Raw genomic sequence first — 6,000 nt, forward strand, 5'->3', positions numbered from 1 at the left:
AAGGGTCCCAGGTTCGATTCCGGTCAAGGGCATGTAACTTGGCTGTGGGCATATCCCCAGTGAGGGATGTGTAGGAGGCAGCTGATCGATGTTATTCTCTGAACGATGTTTCTAACTCTCTATCCCTCTCCCTTCCTCTCTGTAAAAAATCAATAAAATATTTTTTTAAAAAGTAATATAAATATTAGCCCTAACCAGTTTGGCTCAGTGGATAGAGCGTCAGCCTGTGGACTGAAAGGTCCCAAGTTTGATTCTGGTCAAGGGCATGTACCTTGGTTGAGGGCACATCCCAGTAGGAGATATGCAGGAGGCAGCTAAGTTGATCGATGTTTCTCTCTCATCTATGTTTCTAACTCTCTATCCTGCTCCCTTTCTCTCTGTAAAAAATCAATAAAATATATTTTAAAATAATATAAATATTAATATATGTTATTGGTATACCTGGCATTTCATTTTAAAAGGAGGAGACATTTAAAAATAAATAAATAAATAAATAAATAAATAAATAAATAAATAAATAAATAAATGGAGGAGAAATTTAATTACACAATTCTTAACATTACAGAAAAAATCCCAAATGAAAGTGTTTAAATAACTTAATAAAGATTGGATATAGAAAACAGTATATTTTATTTACAAGTGCAAATTAAATATAACATAGGAAGCCATCTTGGTTTCAGCATAGAATTGATTTTGTTTAAAAATACGTGAAGGAAAATTTAATTATTGTGCAATTAATATTTATTAAGCTTCTACTAAGAGATAGGCACAGAACTAGATACTGAGGATAAACTGTGGGACAACACAGACCAAGTTCCTGCCCTCAAACTAACATATTACTAAGGGAAAAGCAAAAGTTACATTACTACACCACAAAATAACTTCTTTATGGCAAAGGACATTAAAAAAATTTGTAAAGAATTAATACCCATAAAGATGATATTTAATCATGTAAAATAAAATACATTCTTTATGCTGTAATGATTTGATACTATGAAATAATTAACTTATTCATAATATATAATACAATTAATTATATAATTGTGGCTATGTGGTGGCACTCATGCAGATGCCCAGAAAACCCTAAGCCACAGCATGGCAAAGAGACAAAAGCAGCTGCTCCAGAGTCTGAGTAGGCTTGGCTGAGTAAATGCCAGCTTACCATCTCTACCATCACCCAGTTTATTCATCCCAAAAGAATAAATGAATATAAAATTCCAGCAATAGCAAATGGACAAAAGATGGGAGCTGAAGACTTTTTGCCCTTTGACCAGACAAGTAGAACTATCTGCATTATCTAAGCAGTATGAGGTTTTCATTATTTTTACTCTTTTTGGTACTGACAAATGTCTTTTGTTCTGTTTTGTTTTTTAAAGAAGCCTGCCAGTAAACAGACTAAAGTCGTGAATATGAGACCATTGCCGGAAGCCAATTCCAGCATGTCATAATTGCAAGAGTTTCATCAAAAGGTTGATGGAACTTGGGAACTCAACAAGGGCTGAGTCATATATGTTATCACCTGTTGGGAATGGCTGAGGGCATTTCCCCAAACCTGAAAAGGGATGATTGTTTGCTGCCAGACAGCTCAGGGCACCTTAACCTACATGTTATTGCCTCCTACTGGCCAAATACCTAAACAGCCATAGGCTAATTCTTCCATTCTGACAATGGACTGTGTATACGAAACCCTACCCTTTGGAAGTGTATATCTCCACCTCGCCTCAGGACAATTTGTGTTAATAAAAAGCATGAGGTCCCGAGATCAGGAGATCTTAGTTCCTTTTAACTAAGCTCCTCTGACCCCCAAATCCTTTCAAAATTATATTTCGTCTCTGGACTCTTTAAGTTACACACAGCCTTCTCCAGATTGCTGAACACTTCTAGATGCTGGAACACGAACCCTGGCAACCATCTCTTCCTGGCTTGCAGATAACCATCTTCTCTCTGTAATCTCATGAGGCCAAGATATTTCTCTTGTGTCTCTTTTTATAAAGGCACTCATCTCATTTATGAGGACTCCACCCACATGATCTAAATATCTCCCAAAAGTCCTACCTCCAAATACTTTCATTGGGGATTAGGCTTCAACATATAAATTTTGAGGGTACACAAACATTCCGTTCATACCAGAGAATCACCGGTGTTATAAGGATTTTTTTGAAATAAAAATATTCTGTGGTCAAATATTTGGGGGCTATATTACAAACTAAATCCATCTTTAAGATACTCCCACTGCAAATGAACAGTAATGTTCCCACTGTAATGTCCTTTAGTTAAAAAATAAATTTTAAAATAATGTATGGGCTTCATTTTTCCTTGCATACCAATACAATTTGTTCTAAGTGGACTCAGTGTTGCCCACAACACTTTCAAGTATAATGGTTTATGCTGTTAATTTTAAAACCATTTTTTAAAGAACACTGGGATTCTATGAGTCATTTCTTTGTTTCCAGGGAAGAAAGTATGATCAATTTAATTTATATCTGATCTGTCATCTCAGATTTTCTCTCAATATCACCACAGAAGCTGGGCTTCTAACACATACAAATTTGCCCATCAGGGTTTCAAAATTTCGTAAGTTTAAGAAGCACTGGTGCAGGTGATGAAAGCTAGAAATCTGAGGTATAATTTCAGCTCTATCAGTGACTATGTAATCTGAAATAACTAAGTTAATTTATGACTTTATTTATATTTATAAGTAAGCTAAGGAAAGGACCCCTTTGTCTCATCATCTTGCATATAAAACTATTGACATGTATTAAGTTATTGCATATATTGAAGAAAGATTGACTAATAAATTATTGTACGAACTTAGTAAATGGAAATCACTATGCAAACATATATTAAGGTCAATATATAGAAGGAGGTAATGAGAATGTAAACATAATATGACAAGAAAAGTCAAGTAAAGTTCTGCGGGGCTCTCATATCTCATAGTGAAAGAAATTGGTACTCTTATTTAATGTTTGCTTAAGTGCAACATTAGGCAACTTTTTAAAAGTCATTCATTTACACAGCTCTTAGATACAGCATATATGGCCTCCTAATGGACAATAATAATGCTAATGGTAATCATATGCTACATTTACATAATATATTTCTTTTGCTGTGCTGAAAGCACTTTCACAATATTGATCTCATTTTTCTTTTGATGACATTCTTATGAGGTAAGCAGTACATGTAGCTCAATAATAGATATAAAATATAGTCTAGAGGACAGTATAGATAATCATAAGAAAGACATCTACTAATATACAAAAGAATGCTAATTTAGTTATATTATAAACACATGAAGAGATGCACAGAAAATATTTTATAAATTTAAGATGGCAAGTATCTGTGTTATGTTTCCTCACCGTTATTTAAACGGCGGGCTTATTTTTTGTTCATTCATCACTTGCCCTTATAAATAAACCAGACATTATAAGAAAACTACAGATCAATAGCTCTCAAGAACATGGATTCAAAAATCCTCAACAAAATATTATCAGACCTAATAGAATAATGCATAAAAATAATTATACATCATGACCCAGTGGAATTTATCTCAGAGGTTCAAAGCTGGTTTAACATTTGAAAATCAATTAACATAATCCATCACATCAACAGTTTGAAAAAGAAAAGTCACATAATCATAATTATAGATGCAAAGAACCATTTGACAAAATGCAACATTCATTCATGATAAAAACTCTCAATAAACTAGAAATAGAAGCAAACGTCCTGAGTTTGATACTCTCTACAAAAAACTTACAGATAACATTATAGTTAATAATGAGGAATTTGAAGCTTTCCCACAAAGAAGAGGTAGAAGTCCAGAATGTCCACTCTCATCACTCCTTTTCAACATGGTACGGGAAGTCTTTGTTAATCCAATAAGGCATGAAAATAAAATAAAAGGCATATGGATGGGAAGGTAGACATAAAATGTGTGTCCACACATGACATCATCATCTATGTAGAAAATCCAAAAGAATTAACAAAACAACTCTTGGAACTATTAAGCAATTCTGGCAAGGTTACAGAATACAAAGTTGATACACAAATGTCAGTTGTTTTCTTATATATCATCAATAAAATAGTAAAATATAAAATTAAAAATGTTTACATCAGTACTCCCCAAAATTAAAATAGTTATAAATCTGACAGATTATATATAAGATCTATATTAGAAAAACTACAAAACTCTGAAGAATGGAATCAAATAGCAATATATATATATATATATATATATATATATATATATATATATATATATATATTCTATACTAGAGGCCCAGTGCATAAAAATTTGTGCATGGGGAGGGGGTCCCTCTGCCCAGCCTGCATCCTCTAGCAATTCGGGACCCCTCAGGGGATGTTAGGCCTAACCGGCAGTCGGACACCCCCTCACAATCTGGGACGCTGCATGCACCAGTGACCATACTTCTCATACAGGTGAAGGCATCTTGCTGTTGTATGGGCAGCTACATTTTTTTGCCCTGATTATAAAAAGTAGTACATAACACGATCCTTCTGTGGCAGTAGTACCCTTTTCCCCTTCTTATGGGTGGAAAAACTGAAGCAGAGAGAAGTTAAGTAATTGACATTGTCACACAGTTATAAGTGTCAGAATCAGGGCTGACCACAAAATGTGCAAGTCCATGCATGTCATTGCTGCATCATCCTGTTTTTTTTCAGTGTTAGAGTAGCCTTGCCAGGTTTTAATTTTTAAATCTAAGAGATTGTTCCCAATATGTAGGGTAGGGTTCCTAGGCCTGGCCGACAATCAGGGCTGATCTGTGGGGCAACCAGTGCACCCGCATTTGCTGGCAGCCTGGCACCTCTTGCTGGCTGGCCCTGCCCACCCCCCCTCCCCCATTGCGGCCACTGGTCACCTCCCACTGGTGGTCAGTGTGTGTCATAGCGCCTGGTCGTTCCACCAGTCATTCCGCCATTCCGTTGATTTGCATATTAGGGTTTTATTATATAGGATTCATGGGTGAGAAGATTCAGTATTGTCAAGATAATGTTTTTTCTCAATTTGATCCATAAATTAATGCAATCACAATAAAAATCCCATCAAGTTATTTTTTTGAATATTGACAAACTGATTCTGAAGTTCATATGGGTAGGCAACAGCTTCAAGATAGCCAAACACGATATTGAAGAACAAAGTTGGAGGGCTGACACTGCCCAAAGTCAGGATTTACTATATACCTACAGTAATGAGGCAATGTGGCATTGTCCTTAAAGAATGGCCATATAGGATGGGACAATAGAGAGCACAGAAAATGGTCCTCAAAATATAGGTGAACTTAAATTTGTTAAAGGAGCAAAGTCAATACAATGGAGCAAAGATAGCACCTTTAACAATTAGAGTTAGAACTAGACATTCACATGCAGAAAAACAAATCTAGATACACACTAACACACTTCACAAAAATTATTTCAAAATAGATCATAGACCCAAATTTAACAGGCAAAATGATAAAAACTTCTAAAAGATCACCTATGAAAAACCCAGATATCCTGGGGTATAATGATTTTTTTTAGATATAATACCAAAGGCACAATCCAAGAAAAAATAGTAAGATGGATTAAATTGTAATTAAAAACATTGGCTCTGTGAATGACAATATCAAAAGAATAAAAAGACAAGCCACATTGGGAGATAATATTTGCAAAAATTAGCTCTGATAAGGGACTGTTATCCAAAGCGTGCAAAGAACTCTTTTTTAATATATATATATATATATATATATATATATATATATTGATTTCAGAGAGGAAGGAAGAGGGAGAGAGAGATAGAAACATCCATGATGAGAGAGAATTATGGATCAGCTGCCTCCTGCAAGTCCCCCACTGGGGATCAAGCCCACAACCCGGGCATGTGCCCTTGACCAGAATCGAACATGGGACCTTTCAGTTCACAGGCCGACGCTCTATCCATTGAGCCAAACTGTCTAGGGCTGCACAAAACTTTCAAAACTCAATAATCAAAAACAAACAATGATT

Source organism: Myotis myotis, unplaced genomic scaffold (genome assembly GCF_014108235.1).
Source record: "Myotis myotis isolate mMyoMyo1 unplaced genomic scaffold, mMyoMyo1.p scaffold_m19_p_2, whole genome shotgun sequence".
Taxonomy (NCBI): Eukaryota; Metazoa; Chordata; class Mammalia; order Chiroptera; family Vespertilionidae; genus Myotis; species Myotis myotis.